Raw genomic sequence first — 20672 nt, 5'->3', positions numbered from 1 at the left:
AGTATGAGAGTACACACGACTCCTAATTTGCACAATATCAACGATTCGTTTGAGCCGGGAATATTCGTTACGCAATGGCAAAGTTTTAAGCTATGCGTTCGAAGTAACTCGATAGCTTTTCATAGCTAATGAGCGAGCTGGACGAATAACCGGCAGCGCGATTGACCGCTCTTTCAAATATTGAGAGAGCGAACGAATCCTAGTTTACATGGTACGCATGAATGTTTCGTTGCAGCGCGATTAACCGCTCTTTCAGATGTTGAGAGAGCAAACGAATCCTAATTTACACGTGTATATAGTAGACGTACTACGATTGTTTCGTTAGGAGTTGAAGCTACTCGCGCGGCGGTCGAACGCGAGCGTACTCGTTTGGAGGCTATTACACCATTTCTAAAGCATCGCTTTATTTGGTTCGACGTGAACATCTTTTTAACACACCTGTTCGCGTAAGTAAAAGCTTTCTATGTAGGGCTGTTTTCTTTCGAACTCGTAGATGAGAAGAACAAGCCAAAGAACGGCGCTTACTACTCACCTGTCTTTACACGCGTAGACATTAGATAGCCGGTAAACTAATAAGATCTACGATAGCGCGTCACTTTATGTCGAGAAAAAGTAACAAACTTCCTTTAAAAGAGATTTCTTCGGATTAAAAGTGAGAATATGTTATTTTTATGTTGAGATCGGACGCTGCAACAGTTTTCGTTATACACGAGTAGAGTACATCCTTCGACTACAAAAAGTGTCGCGCTTTAATTGATCACGCTTGCCAGAAGGGTTTTGACGCGGAAATGCAGCAGCAAAGTTATATATACTGTTACACACTACACGTACGTAGTACATAGTACATAGTACATAGTATATGTATATATATATAACGCATACGTAGTACATGTTCATGTACATGAACATGTACATGTAGATGAAGATAGCGCGAAGATCGCGATGAAGATAGCAAGATGTAAAAATAAATAAAAAGTCTACAGCACCCGGTATTCCCAGGCGGTCACCCATCCAAGTACTAACCGGGCTCGACGTTGCTTAGCTTCAGTGATCGGACGAGAACTGGCGTTTTCAACGTGATATGGCCGTAGACACTGATGCGCTCTTCGAGACACGCTATTAACGCAGAGTTATAATAATGCTCACCAAGCCGTGACTATATTGTCCAATGGGCGTTCGCTGATTATTGCCACGTTTCTCATTAGCGTCTGTTGAAGCTTACTAAATGTCTACGGCCATATCACGTTGAAAACGCCAGTTCTCGTCCGATCACTGAAGCTAAGCAACCTCGAGCCCGGTTAGTACTTGGATGGGTGACCGCCTGGGAATACCGGGTGCTGTAGACCTTTAGTTTTTATCAAAATTATACTAATTTAGAATTTTCAAGCTTCTTTAATTCACTCTATCTCTTGATATAGAATAAAAAATCATTTCCGCTTGAAAGTCTTTTAATTCGCTCTATCTCTTGATGTAAAATAAAAAATCATTTCCGCTTGAAAGTCTTTTAACTCGCTCTATCTCTTGATGTAAAATAAAAAATCATTTCCATTTAAAAGTCTTTTAATTCGCTCTATCTCTTGATTTAAAACAAAAAATCATTTCCATTTAAAAGTCTTTTAATTCGCTCTATCTTTTGATATAAAATAAAAAATCATTTCCATTTAAAAGTCTTTTAATTCGCTCTATCTTTTGATATAAAATAAAAAATCATTTCCATTTAAAAGTCTTTTAATTCGCTCTATCTTTTGATATAAAATAAAAAATCATTTCCATTCAAAGGTTTTAGCCGAAACTGGATAATATGAATATTATTAGTACTTGATGCTATCCGGCTAGCTTCAATCTCCTCATCTTCACCAGCCATGCGCCGCTGCTACCCGTGTATTTTAAAGAGGATATAATTTCGATTCGTTTTCATTTTGCGCGGCGTAATAGCTCAAGAAACTCGCGTTAAGATTTCCTTTTAATTGCGCAACTCGTATGTCGGCGTTACGAGTTTACCTAAAAGCTAAAATAAATAACTAAACGAAACTCGACTCGGCCTTTCGCCGCAAAATACGCATTCTCGTAATGTAAACTCGAGCGATCGTCTTCGGTCGTGATGAAACAAAACCGTACTCGCGGATGCGTAAAAGTCTAAAAGGTAAATTGTGTCAAAAAGTTTCGAAACGAATTACAAACCGGAACGTGGAATCTACGTTACGACGGCAACTAAGTTCGGTGATGAGCGCGGGCCAGCGCGTAGCTAAGGTTGCTCCATCAGTTTTTATCTTTGCGGAATTATCTCTAGCGAAAAGCCTACTTTCACGTAAGGTCATTTCCACGCGATTATAATTATTTAAAAGGAAAATATTTACCGTAGTTTTCAAAATGCTGACGAAATAATCTAAAGCGCGTGAAGCGGCGGTAACGAGCCTGCAACCTTCGTACGAATCGGCGAGATCTTGAACGCTATGCGTTTAGCCAATGAGTGAACGAGTCGAATATTATCGAGCGCGAACAACTACGCCGTCGAAGTATGAGAGTACACACGACTCCTAATTTGCACAATATCAACGATTCGTTTGAGCCGGGAATATTCGTTACGCAATGGCAAAGTTTTAAGCTATGCGTTCGAAGTAACTCGATAGCTTTTCATAGCTAATGAGCGAGCTGGACGAATAACCGGCAGCGCGATTGACCGCTCTTTCAAATATTGAGAGAGCGAACGAATCCTAGTTTACATGGTACGCATGAATGTTTCGTTGCAGCGCGATTAACCGCTCTTTCAGATGTTGAGAGAGCAAACGAATCCTAATTTACACGTGTATATAGTAGACGTACTACGATTGTTTCGTTAGGAGTTGAAGCTACTCGCGCGGCGGTCGAACGCGAGCGTACTCGTTTGGAGGCTATTACACCATTTCTAAAGCATCGCTTTATTTGGTTCGACGTGAACATCTTTTTAACACACCTGTTCGCGTAAGTAAAAGCTTTCTATGTAGGGCTGTTTTCTTTCGAACTCGTAGATGAGAAGAACAAGCCAAAGAACGGCGCTTACTACTCACCTGTCTTTACACGCGTAGACATTAGATAGCCGGTAAACTAATAAGATCTACGATAGCGCGTCACTTTATGTCGAGAAAAAGTAACAAACTTCCTTTAAAAGAGATTTCTTCGGATTAAAAGTGAGAATATGTTATTTTTATGTTGAGATCGGACGCTGCAACAGTTTTCGTTATACACGAGTAGAGTACATCCTTCGACTACAAAAAGTGTCGCGCTTTAATTGATCACGCTTGCCAGAAGGGTTTTGACGCGGAAATGCAGCAGCAAAGTTATATATACTGTTACACACTACACGTACGTAGTACATAGTACATAGTATATGTATATATATATAACGCATACGTAGTACATGTTCATGTACATGAACATGTACATGTACATGTAGATGAAGATAGCGCGAAGATCGCGATGAAGATAGCAAGATGTAAAAATAAATAAAAAGTCTACAGCACCCGGTATTCCCAGGCGGTCACCCATCCAAGTACTAACCGGGCTCGACGTTGCTTAGCTTCAGTGATCGGACGAGAACTGGCGTTTTCAACGTGATATGGCCGTAGACACTGATGCGCTCTTCGAGACACGCTATTAACGCAGAGTTATAATAATGCTCACCAAGCCGTGACTATATTGTCCAATGGGCGTTCGCTGATTATTGCCACGTTTCTCATTAGCGTCTGTTGAAGCTTACTAAATGTCTACGGCCATATCACGTTGAAAACGCCAGTTCTCGTCCGATCACTGAAGCTAAGCAACGTCGAGCCCGGTTAGTACTTGGATGGGTGACCGCCTGGGAATACCGGGTGCTGTAGACCTTTAGTTTTTATCAAAATTATACTAATTTAGAATTTTCAAGCTTCTTTAATTCACTCTATCTCTTGATATAGAATAAAAAATCATTTCCGCTTGAAAGTCTTTTAATTCGCTCTATCTCTTGATGTAAAATAAAAAATCATTTCCGCTTGAAAGTCTTTTAATTCGCTCTATCTCTTGATGTAAAATAAAAAATCATTTCCATTTAAAAGTCTTTTAATTCGCTCTATCTCTTGATTTAAAACAAAAAATCATTTCCATTTAAAAGTCTTTTAATTCGCTCTATCTCTTGATTTAAAACAAAAAATCATTTCCATTTAAAAGTCTTTTAATTCGCTCTATCTTTTGATATAAAATAAAAAATCATTTCCATTTAAAAGTCTTTTAATTCGCTCTATCTTTTGATATAAAATAAAAAATCATTTCCATTCAAAGGTTTTAGCCGAAACTGGATAATATGAATATTATTAGTACTTGATGCTATCCGGCTAGCTTCAATCTCCTCATCTTCACCAGCCATGCGCCGCTGCTACCCGTGTATTTTAAAGAGGATATAATTTCGATTCGTTTTCATTTTGCGCGGCGTAATAGCTCAAGAAACTCGCGTTAAGATTTCCTTTTAATTGCGCAACTCGTATGTCGGCGTTACGAGTTTACCTAAAAGCTAAAATAAATAACTAAACGAAACTCGACTCGGCCTTTCGCCGCAAAATACGCATTCTCGTAATGTAAACTCGAGCGATCGTCTTCGATCGTGATGAAACAAAACCGTACTCGCGGATGCGTAAAAGTCTAAAAGGTAAATTGTGTCAAAAAGTTTCGAAACGAATTACAAACCGGAACGTGGAATCTACGTTACGACGGCAACTAAGTTCGGTGATGAGCGCGGGCCAGCGCGTAGCTAAGGTTGCTCCATCAGTTTTTATCTTTGCGGAACTATCTCTAGCGAAAAGCCTACTTTCGCGTAAGGTCATTTCCACGCGATTATAATTATTTAAAAGGAAAATATTTACCGTAGTTTTCAAAATGCTGACGAAATAATCTAAAGCGCGTGAAGCGGCGGTAACGAGCCTGCAACCTTCGTACGAATCGGCGAGATCTTGAACGCTATGCGTTTAGCCAATGAGTGAACGAGTCGAATATTATCGAGCGCGAACAACTACGCCGTCGAAGTATGAGAGTACACACGACTCCTAATTTGCACAATATCAACGATTCGTTTGAGCCGGGAATATTCGTTACGCAATGGCAAAGTTTTAAGCTATGCGTTCGAAGTAACTCGATAGCTTTTCATAGCTAATGAGCGAGCTGGACGAATAACCGGCAGCGCGATTGACCGCTCTTTCAAATATTGAGAGAGCGAACGAATCCTAGTTTACATGGTACGCATGAATGTTTCGTTGCAGCGCGATTAACCGCTCTTTCAGATGTTGAGAGAGCAAACGAATCCTAATTTACACGTGTATATAGTAGACGTACTACGATTGTTTCGTTAGGAGTTGAAGCTACTCGCGCGGCGGTCGAACGCGAGCGTACTCGTTTGGAGGCTATTACACCATTTCTAAAGCATCGCTTTATTTGGTTCGACGTGAACATCTTTTTAACACACCTGTTCGCGTAAGTAAAAGCTTTCTATGTAGGGCTGTTTTCTTTCGAACTCGTAGATGAGAAGAACAAGCCAAAGAACGGCGCTTACTACTCACCTGTCTTTACACGCGTAGACATTAGATAGCCGGTAAACTAATAAGATCTACGATAGCGCGTCACTTTATGTCGAGAAAAAGTAACAAACTTCCTTTAAAAGAGATTTCTTCGGATTAAAAGTGAGAATATGTTATTTTTATGTTGAGATCGGACGCTGCAACAGTTTTCGTTATACACGAGTAGAGTACATCCTTCGACTACAAAAAGTGTCGCGCTTTAATTGATCACGCTTGCCAGAAGGGTTTTGACGCGGAAATGCAGCAGCAAAGTTATATATACTGTTACACACTACACGTACGTAGTACATAGTACATAGTACATAGTATATGTATATATATATAACGCATACGTAGTACATGTTCATGTACATGAACATGTACATGTACATGTAGATGAAGATAGCGCGAAGATCGCGATGAAGATAGCAAGATGTAAAAATAAATAAAAAGTCTACAGCACCCGGTATTCCCAGGCGGTCACCCATCCAAGTACTAACCGGGCTCGACGTTGCTTAGCTTCAGTGATCGGACGAGAACTGGCGTTTTCAACGTGATATGGCCGTAGACACTGATGCGCTCTTCGAGACACGCTATTAACGCAGAGTTATAATAATGCTCACCAAGCCGTGACTATATTGTCCAATGGGCGTTCGCTGATTATTGCCACGTTTCTCATTAGCGTCTGTTGAAGCTTACTAAATGTCTACGGCCATATCACGTTGAAAACGCCAGTTCTCGTCCGATCACTGAAGCTAAGCAACGTCGAGCCCGGTTAGTACTTGGATGGGTGACCGCCTGGGAATACCGGGTGCTGTAGACCTTTAGTTTTTATCAAAATTATACTAATTTAGAATTTTCAAGCTTCTTTAATTCACTCTATCTCTTGATATAGAATAAAAAATCATTTCCGCTTGAAAGTCTTTTAATTCGCTCTATCTCTTGATGTAAAATAAAAAATCATTTCCGCTTGAAAGTCTTTTAATTCGCTCTATCTCTTGATGTAAAATAAAAAATCATTTCCATTTAAAAGTCTTTTAATTCGCTCTATCTCTTGATTTAAAACAAAAAATCATTTCCATTTAAAAGTCTTTTAATTCGCTCTATCTTTTGATATAAAATAAAAAATCATTTCCATTTAAAAGTCTTTTAATTCGCTCTATCTTTTGATATAAAATAAAAAATCATTTCCATTCAAAGGTTTTAGCCGAAACTGGATAATATGAATATTATTAGTACTTGATGCTATCCGGCTAGCTTCAATCTCCTCATCTTCACCAGCCATGCGCCGCTGCTACCCGTGTATTTTAAAGAGGATATAATTTCGATTCGTTTTCATTTTGCGCGGCGTAATAGCTCAAGAAACTCGCGTTAAGATTTCCTTTTAATTGCGCAACTCGTATGTCGGCGTTACGAGTTTACCTAAAAGCTAAAATAAATAACTAAACGAAACTCGACTCGGCCTTTCGCCGCAAAATACGCATTCTCGTAATGTAAACTCGAGCGATCGTCTTCGATCGTGATGAAACAAAACCGTACTCGCGGATGCGTAAAAGTCTAAAAGGTAAATTGTGTCAAAAAGTTTCGAAACGAATTACAAACCGGAACGTGGAATCTACGTTACGACGGCAACTAAGTTCGGTGATGAGCGCGGGCCAGCGCGTAGCTAAGGTTGCTCCATCAGTTTTTATCTTTGCGGAACTATCTCTAGCGAAAAGCCTACTTTCGCGTAAGGTCATTTCCACGCGATTATAATTATTTAAAAGGAAAATATTTACCGTAGTTTTCAAAATGCTGACGAAATAATCTAAAGCGCGTGAAGCGGCGGTAACGAGCCTGCAACCTTCGTACGAATCGGCGAGATCTTGAACGCTATGCGTTTAGCCAATGAGTGAACGAGTCGAATATTATCGAGCGCGAACAACTACGCCGTCGAAGTATGAGAGTACACACGACTCCTAATTTGCACAATATCAACGATTCGTTTGAGCCGGGAATATTCGTTACGCAATGGCAAAGTTTTAAGCTATGCGTTCGAAGTAACTCGATAGCTTTTCATAGCTAATGAGCGAGCTGGACGAATAACCGGCAGCGCGATTGACCGCTCTTTCAAATATTGAGAGAGCGAACGAATCCTAGTTTACATGGTACGCATGAATGTTTCGTTGCAGCGCGATTAACCGCTCTTTCAGATGTTGAGAGAGCAAACGAATCCTAATTTACACGTGTATATAGTAGACGTACTACGATTGTTTCGTTAGGAGTTGAAGCTACTCGCGCGGCGGTCGAACGCGAGCGTACTCGTTTGGAGGCTATTACACCATTTCTAAAGCATCGCTTTATTTGGTTCGACGTGAACATCTTTTTAACACACCTGTTCGCGTAAGTAAAAGCTTTCTATGTAGGGCTGTTTTCTTTCGAACTCGTAGATGAGAAGAACAAGCCAAAGAACGGCGCTTACTACTCACCTGTCTTTACACGCGTAGACATTAGATAGCCGGTAAACTAATAAGATCTACGATAGCGCGTCACTTTATGTCGAGAAAAAGTAACAAACTTCCTTTAAAAGAGATTTCTTCGGATTAAAAGTGAGAATATGTTATTTTTATGTTGAGATCGGACGCTGCAACAGTTTTCGTTATACACGAGTAGAGTACATCCTTCGACTACAAAAAGTGTCGCGCTTTAATTGATCACGCTTGCCAGAAGGGTTTTGACGCGGAAATGCAGCAGCAAAGTTATATATACTGTTACACACTACACGTACGTAGTACATAGTACATAGTACATAGTATATGTATATATATATAACGCATACGTAGTACATGTTCATGTACATGAACATGTACATGTACATGTAGATGAAGATAGCGCGAAGATCGCGATGAAGATAGCAAGATGTAAAAATAAATAAAAAGTCTACAGCACCCGGTATTCCCAGGCGGTCACCCATCCAAGTACTAACCGGGCTCGACGTTGCTTAGCTTCAGTGATCGGACGAGAACTGGCGTTTTCAACGTGATATGGCCGTAGACACTGATGCGCTCTTCGAGACACGCTATTAACGCAGAGTTATAATAATGCTCACCAAGCCGTGACTATATTGTCCAATGGGCGTTCGCTGATTATTGCCACGTTTCTCATTAGCGTCTGTTGAAGCTTACTAAATGTCTACGGCCATATCACGTTGAAAACGCCAGTTCTCGTCCGATCACTGAAGCTAAGCAACGTCGAGCCCGGTTAGTACTTGGATGGGTGACCGCCTGGGAATACCGGGTGCTGTAGACCTTTAGTTTTTATCAAAATTATACTAATTTAGAATTTTCAAGCTTCTTTAATTCACTCTATCTCTTGATATAGAATAAAAAATCATTTCCGCTTGAAAGTCTTTTAATTCGCTCTATCTCTTGATGTAAAATAAAAAATCATTTCCGCTTGAAAGTCTTTTAATTCGCTCTATCTCTTGATGTAAAATAAAAAATCATTTCCATTTAAAAGTCTTTTAATTCGCTCTATCTCTTGATTTAAAACAAAAAATCATTTCCATTTAAAAGTCTTTTAATTCGCTCTATCTTTTGATATAAAATAAAAAATCATTTCCATTTAAAAGTCTTTTAATTCGCTCTATCTTTTGATATAAAATAAAAAATCATTTCCATTCAAAGGTTTTAGCCGAAACTGGATAATATGAATATTATTAGTACTTGATGCTATCCGGCTAGCTTCAATCTCCTCATCTTCACCAGCCATGCGCCGCTGCTACCCGTGTATTTTAAAGAGGATATAATTTCGATTCGTTTTCATTTTGCGCGGCGTAATAGCTCAAGAAACTCGCGTTAAGATTTCCTTTTAATTGCGCAACTCGTATGTCGGCGTTACGAGTTTACCTAAAAGCTAAAATAAATAACTAAACGAAACTCGACTCGGCCTTTCGCCGCAAAATACGCATTCTCGTAATGTAAACTCGAGCGATCGTCTTCGATCGTGATGAAACAAAACCGTACTCGCGGATGCGTAAAAGTCTAAAAGGTAAATTGTGTCAAAAAGTTTCGAAACGAATTACAAACCGGAACGTGGAATCTACGTTACGACGGCAACTAAGTTCGGTGATGAGCGCGGGCCAGCGCGTAGCTAAGGTTGCTCCATCAGTTTTTATCTTTGCGGAACTATCTCTAGCGAAAAGCCTACTTTCGCGTAAGGTCATTTCCACGCGATTATAATTATTTAAAAGGAAAATATTTACCGTAGTTTTCAAAATGCTGACGAAATAATCTAAAGCGCGTGAAGCGGCGGTAACGAGCCTGCAACCTTCGTACGAATCGGCGAGATCTTGAACGCTATGCGTTTAGCCAATGAGTGAACGAGTCGAATATTATCGAGCGCGAACAACTACGCCGTCGAAGTATGAGAGTACACACGACTCCTAATTTGCACAATATCAACGATTCGTTTGAGCCGGGAATATTCGTTACGCAATGGCAAAGTTTTAAGCTATGCGTTCGAAGTAACTCGATAGCTTTTCATAGCTAATGAGCGAGCTGGACGAATAACCGGCAGCGCGATTGACCGCTCTTTCAAATATTGAGAGAGCGAACGAATCCTAGTTTACATGGTACGCATGAATGTTTCGTTGCAGCGCGATTAACCGCTCTTTCAGATGTTGAGAGAGCAAACGAATCCTAATTTACACGTGTATATAGTAGACGTACTACGATTGTTTCGTTAGGAGTTGAAGCTACTCGCGCGGCGGTCGAACGCGAGCGTACTCGTTTGGAGGCTATTACACCATTTCTAAAGCATCGCTTTATTTGGTTCGACGTGAACATCTTTTTAACACACCTGTTCGCGTAAGTAAAAGCTTTCTATGTAGGGCTGTTTTCTTTCGAACTCGTAGATGAGAAGAACAAGCCAAAGAACGGCGCTTACTACTCACCTGTCTTTACACGCGTAGACATTAGATAGCCGGTAAACTAATAAGATCTACGATAGCGCGTCACTTTATGTCGAGAAAAAGTAACAAACTTCCTTTAAAAGAGATTTCTTCGGATTAAAAGTGAGAATATGTTATTTTTATGTTGAGATCGGACGCTGCAACAGTTTTCGTTATACACGAGTAGAGTACATCCTTCGACTACAAAAAGTGTCGCGCTTTAATTGATCACGCTTGCCAGAAGGGTTTTGACGCGGAAATGCAGCAGCAAAGTTATATATACTGTTACACACTACACGTACGTAGTACATAGTACATAGTACATAGTATATGTATATATATATAACGCATACGTAGTACATGTTCATGTACATGAACATGTACATGTACATGTAGATGAAGATAGCGCGAAGATCGCGATGAAGATAGCAAGATGTAAAAATAAATAAAAAGTCTACAGCACCCGGTATTCCCAGGCGGTCACCCATCCAAGTACTAACCGGGCTCGACGTTGCTTAGCTTCAGTGATCGGACGAGAACTGGCGTTTTCAACGTGATATGGCCGTAGACACTGATGCGCTCTTCGAGACACGCTATTAACGCAGAGTTATAATAATGCTCACCAAGCCGTGACTATATTGTCCAATGGGCGTTCGCTGATTATTGCCACGTTTCTCATTAGCGTCTGTTGAAGCTTACTAAATGTCTACGGCCATATCACGTTGAAAACGCCAGTTCTCGTCCGATCACTGAAGCTAAGCAACGTCGAGCCCGGTTAGTACTTGGATGGGTGACCGCCTGGGAATACCGGGTGCTGTAGACCTTTAGTTTTTATCAAAATTATACTAATTTAGAATTTTCAAGCTTCTTTAATTCACTCTATCTCTTGATATAGAATAAAAAATCATTTCCGCTTGAAAGTCTTTTAATTCGCTCTATCTCTTGATGTAAAATAAAAAATCATTTCCGCTTGAAAGTCTTTTAATTCGCTCTATCTCTTGATGTAAAATAAAAAATCATTTCCATTTAAAAGTCTTTTAATTCGCTCTATCTCTTGATTTAAAACAAAAAATCATTTCCATTTAAAAGTCTTTTAATTCGCTCTATCTTTTGATATAAAATAAAAAATCATTTCCATTTAAAAGTCTTTTAATTCGCTCTATCTTTTGATATAAAATAAAAAATCATTTCCATTTAAAAGTCTTTTAATTCGCTCTATCTTTTGATATAAAATAAAAAATCATTTCCATTCAAAGGTTTTAGCCGAAACTGGATAATATGAATATTATTAGTACTTGATGCTATCCGGCTAGCTTCAATCTCCTCATCTTCACCAGCCATGCGCCGCTGCTACCCGTGTATTTTAAAGAGGATATAATTTCGATTCGTTTTCATTTTGCGCGGCGTAATAGCTCAAGAAACTCGCGTTAAGATTTCCTTTTAATTGCGCAACTCGTATGTCGGCGTTACGAGTTTACCTAAAAGCTAAAATAAATAACTAAACGAAACTCGACTCGGCCTTTCGCCGCAAAATACGCATTCTCGTAATGTAAACTCGAGCGATCGTCTTCGGTCGTGATGAAACAAAACCGTACTCGCGGATGCGTAAAAGTCTAAAAGGTAAATTGTGTCAAAAAGTTTCGAAACGAATTACAAACCGGAACGTGGAATCTACGTTACGACGGCAACTAAGTTCGGTGATGAGCGCGGGCCAGCGCGTAGCTAAGGTTGCTCCATCAGTTTTTATCTTTGCGGAATTATCTCTAGCGAAAAGCCTACTTTCGCGTAAGGTCATTTCCACGCGATTATAATTATTTAAAAGGAAAATATTTACCGTAGTTTTCAAAATGCTGACGAAATAATCTAAAGCGCGTGAAGCGGCGGTAACGAGCCTGCAACCTTCGTACGAATCGGCGAGATCTTGAACGCTATGCGTTTAGCCAATGAGTGAACGAGTCGAATATTATCGAGCGCGAACAACTACGCCGTCGAAGTATGAGAGTACACACGACTCCTAATTTGCACAATATCAACGATTCGTTTGAGCCGGGAATATTCGTTACGCAATGGCAAAGTTTTAAGCTATGCGTTCGAAGTAACTCGATAGCTTTTCATAGCTAATGAGCGAGCTGGACGAATAACCGGCAGCGCGATTGACCGCTCTTTCAAATATTGAGAGAGCGAACGATTCCTAGTTTACATGGTACGCATGAATGTTTCGTTGCAGCGCGATTAACCGCTCTTTCAGATGTTGAGAGAGCAAACGAATCCTAATTTACACGTGTATATAGTAGACGTACTACGATTGTTTCGTTAGGAGTTGAAGCTACTCGCGCGGCGGTCGAACGCGAGCGTACTCGTTTGGAGGCTATTACACCATTTCTAAAGCATCGCTTTATTTGGTTCGACGTGAACATCTTTTTAACACACCTGTTCGCGTAAGTAAAAGCTTTCTATGTAGGGCTGTTTTCTTTCGAACTCGTAGATGAGAAGAACAAGCCAAAGAACGGCGCTTACTACTCACCTGTCTTTACACGCGTAGACATTAGATAGCCGGTAAACTAATAAGATCTACGATAGCGCGTCACTTTATGTCGAGAAAAAGTAACAAACTTCCTTTAAAAGAGATTTCTTCGGATTAAAAGTGAGAATATATTATTTTTATGTTGAGATCGGACGCTGCAACAGTTTTCGTTATACACGAGTAGAGTACATCCTTCGACTACAAAAAGTGTCGCGCTTTAATTGATCACGCTTGCCAGAAGGGTTTTGACGCGGAAATGCAGCAGCAAAGTTATATATACTGTTACACACTACACGTACGTAGTACATAGTACATAGTACATAGTATATGTATATATATATAACGCATACGTAGTACATGTTCATGTACATGAACATGTACATGTACATGTAGATGAAGATAGCGCGAAGATCGCGATGAAGATAGCAAGATGTAAAAATAAATAAAAAGTCTACAGCACCCGGTATTCCCAGGCGGTCACCCATCCAAGTACTAACCGGGCTCGACGTTGCTTAGCTTCAGTGATCGGACGAGAACTGGCGTTTTCAACGTGATATGGCCGTAGACACTGATGCGCTCTTCGAGACACGCTATTAACGCAGAGTTATAATAATGCTCACCAAGCCGTGACTATATTGTCCAATGGGCGTTCGCTGATTATTGCCACGTTTCTCATTAGCGTCTGTTGAAGCTTACTAAATGTCTACGGCCATATCACGTTGAAAACGCCAGTTCTCGTCCGATCACTGAAGCTAAGCAACGTCGAGCCCGGTTAGTACTTGGATGGGTGACCGCCTGGGAATACCGGGTGCTGTAGACCTTTAGTTTTTATCAAAATTATACTAATTTAGAATTTTCAAGCTTCTTTAATTCACTCTATCTCTTGATATAGAATAAAAAATCATTTCCGCTTGAAAGTCTTTTAATTCGCTCTATCTCTTGATGTAAAATAAAAAATCATTTCCGCTTGAAAGTCTTTTAATTCGCTCTATCTCTTGATGTAAAATAAAAAATCATTTCCATTTAAAAGTCTTTTAATTCGCTCTATCTCTTGATTTAAAACAAAAAATCATTTCCATTTAAAAGTCTTTTAATTCGCTCTATCTTTTGATATAAAATAAAAAATCATTTCCATTTAAAAGTCTTTTAATTCGCTCTATCTTTTGATATAAAATAAAAAATCATTTCCATTCAAAGGTTTTAGCCGAAACTGGATAATATGAATATTATTAGTACTTGATGCTATCCGGCTAGCTTCAATCTCCTCATCTTCACCAGCCATGCGCCGCTGCTACCCGTGTATTTTAAAGAGGATATAATTTCGATTCGTTTTCATTTTGCGCGGCGTAATAGCTCAAGAAACTCGCGTTAAGATTTCCTTTTAATTGCGCAACTCGTATGTCGGCGTTACGAGTTTACCTAAAAGCTAAAATAAATAACTAAACGAAACTCGACTCGGCCTTTCGCCGCAAAATACGCATTCTCGTAATGTAAACTCGAGCGATCGTCTTCGATCGTGATGAAACAAAACCGTACTCGCGGATGCGTAAAAGTCTAAAAGGTAAATTGTGTCAAAAAGTTTCGAAACGAATTACAAACCGGAACGTGGAATCTACGTTACGACGGCAACTAAGTTCGGTGATGAGCGCGGGCCAGCGCGTAGCTAAGGTTGCTCCATCAGTTTTTATCTTTGCGGAATTATCTCTAGCGAAAAGCCTACTTTCGCGTAAGGTCATTTCCACGCGATTATAATTATTTAAAAGGAAAATATTTACCGTAGTTTTCAAAATGCTGACGAAATAATCTAAAGCGCGTGAAGCGGCGGTAACGAGCCTGCAACCTTCGTACGAATCGGCGAGATCTTGAACGCTATGCGTTTAGCCAATGAGTGAACGAGTCGAATATTATCGAGCGCGAACAACCACGCCGTCGAAGTATGAGAGTACACACGACTCCTAATTTGCACAATATCAACGATTCGTTTGAGCCGGGAATATTCGTTACGCAATGGCAAAGTTTTAAGCTATGCGTTCGAAGTAACTCGATAGCTTTTCATAGCTAATGAGCGAGCTGGACGAATAACCGGCAGCGCGATTGACCGCTCTTTCAAATATTGAGAGAGCGAACGAATCCTAGTTTACATGGTACGCATGAATGTTTCGTTGCAGCGCGATTAACCGCTCTTTCAGATGTTGAGAGAGCAAACGAATCCTAATTTACACGTGTATATAGTAGACGTACTACGATTGTTTCGTTAGGAGTTGAAGCTACTCGCGCGGCGGTCGAACGCGAGCGTACTCGTTTGGAGGCTATTACACCATTTCTAAAGCATCGCTTTATTTGGTTCGACGTGAACATCTTTTTAACACACCTGTTCGCGTAAGTAAAAGCTTTCTATGTAGGGCTGTTTTCTTTCGAACTCGTAGATGAGAAGAACAAGCCAAAGAACGGCGCTTACTACTCACCTGTCTTTACACGCGTAGACATTAGATAGCCGGTAAACTAATAAGATCTACGATAGCGCGTCACTTTATGTCGAGAAAAAGTAACAAACTTCCTTTAAAAGAGATTTCTTCGGATTAAAAGTGAGAATATGTTATTTTTATGTTGAGATCGGACGCTGCAACAGTTTTCGTTATACACGAGTAGAGTACATCCTTCGACTACAAAAAGTGTCGCGCTTTAATTGATCACGCTTGCCAGAAGGGTTTTGACGCGGAAATGCAGCAGCAAAGTTATATATACTGTTACACACTACACGTACGTAGTACATAGTACATAGTACATAGTATATGTATATATATATAACGCATACGTAGTACATGTTCATGTACATGAACATGTACATGTAGATGAAGATAGCGCGAAGATCGCGATGAAGATAGCAAGATGTAAAAATAAATAAAAAGTCTACAGCACCCGGTATTCCCAGGCGGTCACCCATCCAAGTACTAACCGGGCTCGACGTTGCTTAGCTTCAGTGATCGGACGAGAACTGGCGTTTTCAACGTGATATGGCCGTAGACACTGATGCGCTCTTCGAGACACGCTATTAACGCAGAGTTATAATAATGCTCACCAAGCCGTGACTATATTGTCCAATGGGCGTTCGCTGATTATTGCCACGTTTCTCATTAGCGTCTGTTGAAGCTTACTAAATGTCTACGGCCATATCACGTTGAAAACGCCAGTTCTCGTCCGATCACTGAAGCTAAGCAACGTCGAGCCCGGTTAGTACTTGGATGGGTGACCGCCTGGGAATACCGGGTGCTGTAGACCTTTAGTTTTTATCAAAATTATACTAATTTAGAATTTTCAAGCTTCTTTAATTCACTCTATCTCTTGATATAGAATAAAAAATCATTTCCGCTTGAAAGTCTTTTAATTCGCTCTATCTCTTGATGTAAAATAAAAAATCATTTCCGCTTGAAAGTCTTTTAATTCGCTCTATCTCTTGATGTAAAATAAAAAATCATTTCCATTTAAAAGTCTTTTAATTCGCTCTATCTCTTGATTTAAAACAAAAAATCATTTCCATTTAAAAGTCTTTTAATTCGCTCTATCTTTTGATATAAAATAAAAAATCATTTCCATTTAAAAGTCTTTTAATTCGCTCTATCTTTTGATATAAAATAAAAAATCATTTCCATTTAAAAGTCTTTTAATTCGCTCTATCTTTTGATATAAAATAAAAAATCATTTCCATTCAAAGGTTTTAGCCGAAACTGGATAATATGAATATTATTAGTACTTGATGCTATCCGGCTAGCTTCAATCTCCTCATCTTCACCAGCCATGCGCCGCTGCTACCCGTGTATTTTAAAGAGGATATAATTTCGATTCGTTTTCATTTTGCGCGGCGTAATAGCTCAAGAAACTCGCGTTAAGATTTCCTTTTAATTGCGCAACTCGTATGTCGGCGTTACGAGTTTACCTAAAAGCTAAAATAAATAACTAAACGAAACTCGACTCGGCCTTTCGCCGCAAAATACGCATTCTCGTAATGTAAACTCGAGCGATCGTCTTCGGTCGTGATGAAACAAAACCGTACTCGCGGATGCGTAAAAGTCTAAAAGGTAAATTGTGTCAAAAAGTTTCGAAACGAATTACAAACCGGAACGTGGAATCTACGTTACGACGGCAACTAAGTTCGGTGATGAGCGCGGGCCAGCGCGTAGCTAAGGTTGCTCCATCAGTTTTTATCTTTGCGGAATTATCTCTAGCGAAAAGCCTACTTTCGCGTAAGGTCATTTCCACGCGATTATAATTATTTAAAAGGAAAATATTTACCGTAGTTTTCAAAATGCTGACGAAATAATCTAAAGCGCGTGAAGCGGCGGTAACGAGCCTGCAACCTTCGTACGAATCGGCGAGATCTTGAACGCTATGCGTTTAGCCAATGAGTGAACGAGTCGAATATTATCGAGCGCGAACAACTACGCCGTCGAAGTATGAGAGTACACACGACTCCTAATTTGCACAATATCAACGATTCGTTTGAGCCGGGAATATTCGTTACGCAATGGCAAAGTTTTAAGCTATGCGTTCGAAGTAACTCGATAGCTTTTCATAGCTAATGAGCGAGCTGGACGAATAACCGGCAGCGCGATTGACCGCTCTTTCAAATATTGAGAGAGCGAACGAATCCTAGTTTACATGGTACGCATGAATGTTTCGTTGCAGCGCGATTAACCGCTCTTTCAGATGTTGAGAGAGCAAACGAATCCTAATTTACACGTGTATATAGTAGACGTACTACGATTGTTTCGTTAGGAGTTGAAGCTACTCGCGCGGCGGTCGAACGCGAGCGTACTCGTTTGGAGGCTATTACACCATTTCTAAAGCATCGCTTTATTTGGTTCGACGTGAACATCTTTTTAACACACCTGTTCGCGTAAGTAAAAGCTTTCTATGTAGGGCTGTTTTCTTTCGAACTCGTAGATGAGAAGAACAAGCCAAAGAACGGCGCTTACTACTCACCTGTCTTTACACGCGTAGACATTAGATAGCCGGTAAACTAATAAGATCTACGATAGCGCGTCACTTTATGTCGAGAAAAAGTAACAAACTTCCTTTAAAAGAGATTTCTTCGGATTAAAAGTGAGAATATATTATTTTTATGTTGAGATCGGACGCTGCAACAGTTTTCGTTATACACGAGTAGAGTACATCCTTCGACTACAAAAAGTGTCGCGCTTTAATTGATCACGCTTGCCAGAAGGGTTTTGACGCGGAAATGCAGCAGCAAAGTTATATATACTGTTACACACTACACGTACGTAGTACATAGTACATAGTACATAGTATATGTATATATATATAACGCATACGTAGTACATGTTCATGTACATGAACATGTACATGTACATGTACATGTAGATGAAGATAGCGCGAAGATCGCGATGAAGATAGCAAGATGTAAAAATAAATAAAAAGTCTACAGCACCCGGTATTCCCAGGCGGTCACCCATCCAAGTACTAACCGGGCTCGACGTTGCTTAGCTTCAGTGATCGGACGAGAACTGGCGTTTTCAACGTGATATGGCCGTAGACACTGATGCGCTCTTCGAGACACGCTATTAACGCAGAGTTATAATAATGCTCACCAAGCCGTGACTATATTGTCCAATGGGCGTTCGCTGATTATTGCCACGTTTCTCATTAGCGTCTGTTGAAGCTTACTAAATGTCTACGGCCATATCACGTTGAAAACGCCAGTTCTCGTCCGATCACTGAAGCTAAGCAACGTCGAGCCCGGTTAGTACTTGGATGGGTGACCGCCTGGGAATACCGGGTGCTGTAGACCTTTAGTTTTTATCAAAATTATACTAATTTAGAATTTTCAAGCTTCTTTAATTCACTCTATCTCTTGATATAGAATAAAAAATCATTTCCGCTTGAAAGTCTTTTAATTCGCTCTATCTCTTGATGTAAAATAAAAAATCATTTCCGCTTGAAAGTCTTTTAACTCGCTCTATCTCTTGATGTAAAATAAAAAATCATTTCCATTTAAAAGTCTTTTAATTCGCTCTATCTCTTGATTTAAAACAAAAAATCATTTCCATTTAAAAGTCTTTTAATTCGCTCTATCTTTTGATATAAAATAAAAAATCATTTCCATTTAAAAGTCTTTTAATTCGCTCTATCTTTTGATATAAAATAAAAAATCATTTCCATTTAAAAGTCTTTTAATTCGCTCTATCTTTTGATATAAAATAAAAAATCATTTCCATTCAAAGGTTTTAGCCGAAACTGGATAATATGAATATTATTAGTACTTGATGCTATCCGGCTAGCTTCAATCTCCTCATCTTCACCAGCCATGCGCCGCTGCTACCCGTGTATTTTAAAGAGGATATAATTTCGATTCGTTTTCATTTTGCGCGGCGTAATAGCTCAAGAAACTCGCGTTAAGATTTCCTTTTAATTGCGCAACTCGTATGTCGGCGTTACGAGTTTACCTAAAAGCTAAAATAAATAACTAAACGAAACTCGACTCGGCCTTTCGCCGCAAAATACGCATTCTCGTAATGTAAACTCGAGCGATCGTCTTCGGTCGTGATGAAACAAAACCGTACTCGCGGATGCGTAAAAGTCTAAAAGGTAAATTGTGTCAAAAAGTTTCGAAACGAATTACAAACCGGAACGTGGAATCTACGTTACGACGGCAACTAAGTTCGGTGATGAGCGCGGGCCAGCGCGTAGCTAAGGTTGCTCCATCAGTTTTTATCTTTGCGGAATTATCTCTAGCGAAAAGCCTACTTTCGCGTAAGGTCATTTCCACGCGATTATAATTATTTAAAAGGAAAATATTTACCGTAGTTTTCAAAATGCTGACGAAATAATCTAAAGCGCGTGAAGCGGCGGTAACGAGCCTGCAACCTTCGTACGAATCGGCGAGATCTTGAACGCTATGCGTTTAGCCAATGAGTGAACGAGTCGAATATTATCGAGCGCGAACAACTACGCCGTCGAAGTATGAGAGTACACACGACTCCTAATTTGCACAATATCAACGATTCGTTTGAGCCGGGAATATTCGTTACGCAATGGCAAAGTTTTAAGCTATGCGTTCGAAGTAACTCGATAGCTTTTCATAGCTAATGAGCGAGCTGGACGAATAACCGGCAGCGCGATTGACCGCTCTTTCAAATATTGAGAGAGCGAACGAATCCTAGTTTACATGGTACGCATGAATGTTTCGTTGCAGCGCGATTAACCGCTCTTTCAGATGTTGAGAGAGCAAACGAATCCTAATTTACACGTGTATATAGTAGACGTACTACGATTGTTTCGTTAGGAGTTGAAGCTACTCGCGCGGCGGTCGAACGCGAGCGTACTCGTTTGGAGGCTATTACACCATTTCTAAAGCATCGCTTTATTTGGTTCGACGTGAACATCTTTTTAACACACCTGTTCGCGTAAGTAAAAGCTTTCTATGTAGGGCTGTTTTCTTTCGAACTCGTAGATGAGAAGAACAAGCCAAAGAACGGCGCTTACTACTCACCTGTCTTTACACGCGTAGACATTAGATAGCCGGTAAACTAATAAGATCTACGATAGCGCGTCACTTTATGTCGAGAAAAAGTAACAAACTTCCTTTAAAAGAGATTTCTTCGGATTAAAAGTGAGAATATGTTATTTTTATGTTGAGATCGGA

At 39.9% G+C, this 20672-nt stretch overlaps 16 non-coding genes across 16 annotated transcripts; 8 read left to right on the top strand and 8 right to left on the bottom strand.

Annotated features, from left to right (window-relative positions):
• Positions 1 to 974: 974 nt before the first annotated feature.
• Positions 975 to 1093, bottom strand: LOC137408978 (5S ribosomal RNA). The gene has a single exon (XR_010980227.1). It is a non-coding gene; the product is annotated as a 5S ribosomal RNA (ribosomal RNA).
• A 134-nt stretch (positions 1094 to 1227) lies between these two features.
• LOC137409175 (5S ribosomal RNA) lies at positions 1228 to 1346 on the top strand. The gene has a single exon (XR_010980413.1). It is a non-coding gene; the product is annotated as a 5S ribosomal RNA (ribosomal RNA).
• Positions 1347 to 3488: 2142 nt separating this feature from the next.
• LOC137408977 (5S ribosomal RNA) lies at positions 3489 to 3607 on the bottom strand. Its single transcript, XR_010980226.1, has one exon. It is a non-coding gene; the product is annotated as a 5S ribosomal RNA (ribosomal RNA).
• Positions 3608 to 3741: 134 nt separating this feature from the next.
• LOC137409440 (5S ribosomal RNA) lies at positions 3742 to 3860 on the top strand. Its single transcript, XR_010980658.1, has one exon. It is a non-coding gene; the product is annotated as a 5S ribosomal RNA (ribosomal RNA).
• A 2149-nt stretch (positions 3861 to 6009) lies between these two features.
• Positions 6010 to 6128, bottom strand: LOC137408976 (5S ribosomal RNA). The gene has a single exon (XR_010980225.1). It is a non-coding gene; the product is annotated as a 5S ribosomal RNA (ribosomal RNA).
• Positions 6129 to 6262: 134 nt separating this feature from the next.
• On the top strand, positions 6263 to 6381 carry LOC137409438 (5S ribosomal RNA). Its single transcript, XR_010980656.1, has one exon. It is a non-coding gene; the product is annotated as a 5S ribosomal RNA (ribosomal RNA).
• A 2093-nt stretch (positions 6382 to 8474) lies between these two features.
• LOC137408975 (5S ribosomal RNA) lies at positions 8475 to 8593 on the bottom strand. The gene has a single exon (XR_010980224.1). It is a non-coding gene; the product is annotated as a 5S ribosomal RNA (ribosomal RNA).
• Positions 8594 to 8727: 134 nt separating this feature from the next.
• On the top strand, positions 8728 to 8846 carry LOC137409437 (5S ribosomal RNA). The gene has a single exon (XR_010980655.1). It is a non-coding gene; the product is annotated as a 5S ribosomal RNA (ribosomal RNA).
• A 2093-nt stretch (positions 8847 to 10939) lies between these two features.
• Positions 10940 to 11058, bottom strand: LOC137408974 (5S ribosomal RNA). Its single transcript, XR_010980223.1, has one exon. It is a non-coding gene; the product is annotated as a 5S ribosomal RNA (ribosomal RNA).
• Positions 11059 to 11192: 134 nt separating this feature from the next.
• Positions 11193 to 11311, top strand: LOC137409434 (5S ribosomal RNA). Its single transcript, XR_010980654.1, has one exon. It is a non-coding gene; the product is annotated as a 5S ribosomal RNA (ribosomal RNA).
• Positions 11312 to 13460: 2149 nt separating this feature from the next.
• Positions 13461 to 13579, bottom strand: LOC137408973 (5S ribosomal RNA). Its single transcript, XR_010980222.1, has one exon. It is a non-coding gene; the product is annotated as a 5S ribosomal RNA (ribosomal RNA).
• Positions 13580 to 13713: 134 nt separating this feature from the next.
• On the top strand, positions 13714 to 13832 carry LOC137409433 (5S ribosomal RNA). Its single transcript, XR_010980653.1, has one exon. It is a non-coding gene; the product is annotated as a 5S ribosomal RNA (ribosomal RNA).
• Positions 13833 to 15919: 2087 nt separating this feature from the next.
• On the bottom strand, positions 15920 to 16038 carry LOC137408972 (5S ribosomal RNA). The gene has a single exon (XR_010980221.1). It is a non-coding gene; the product is annotated as a 5S ribosomal RNA (ribosomal RNA).
• A 134-nt stretch (positions 16039 to 16172) lies between these two features.
• Positions 16173 to 16291, top strand: LOC137409432 (5S ribosomal RNA). Its single transcript, XR_010980652.1, has one exon. It is a non-coding gene; the product is annotated as a 5S ribosomal RNA (ribosomal RNA).
• A 2155-nt stretch (positions 16292 to 18446) lies between these two features.
• On the bottom strand, positions 18447 to 18565 carry LOC137408971 (5S ribosomal RNA). The gene has a single exon (XR_010980220.1). It is a non-coding gene; the product is annotated as a 5S ribosomal RNA (ribosomal RNA).
• Positions 18566 to 18699: 134 nt separating this feature from the next.
• LOC137409431 (5S ribosomal RNA) lies at positions 18700 to 18818 on the top strand. The gene has a single exon (XR_010980651.1). It is a non-coding gene; the product is annotated as a 5S ribosomal RNA (ribosomal RNA).
• The last annotated feature ends 1854 nt before the right edge of the window (positions 18819 to 20672 follow it).

Source organism: Watersipora subatra, chromosome 11, assembly GCF_963576615.1.
Source record: "Watersipora subatra chromosome 11, tzWatSuba1.1, whole genome shotgun sequence".
Lineage (NCBI taxonomy): Eukaryota > Metazoa > Bryozoa > Gymnolaemata > Cheilostomatida > Watersiporidae > Watersipora > Watersipora subatra.
This window is presented reverse-complemented; position numbering and strand designations above follow the sequence as displayed.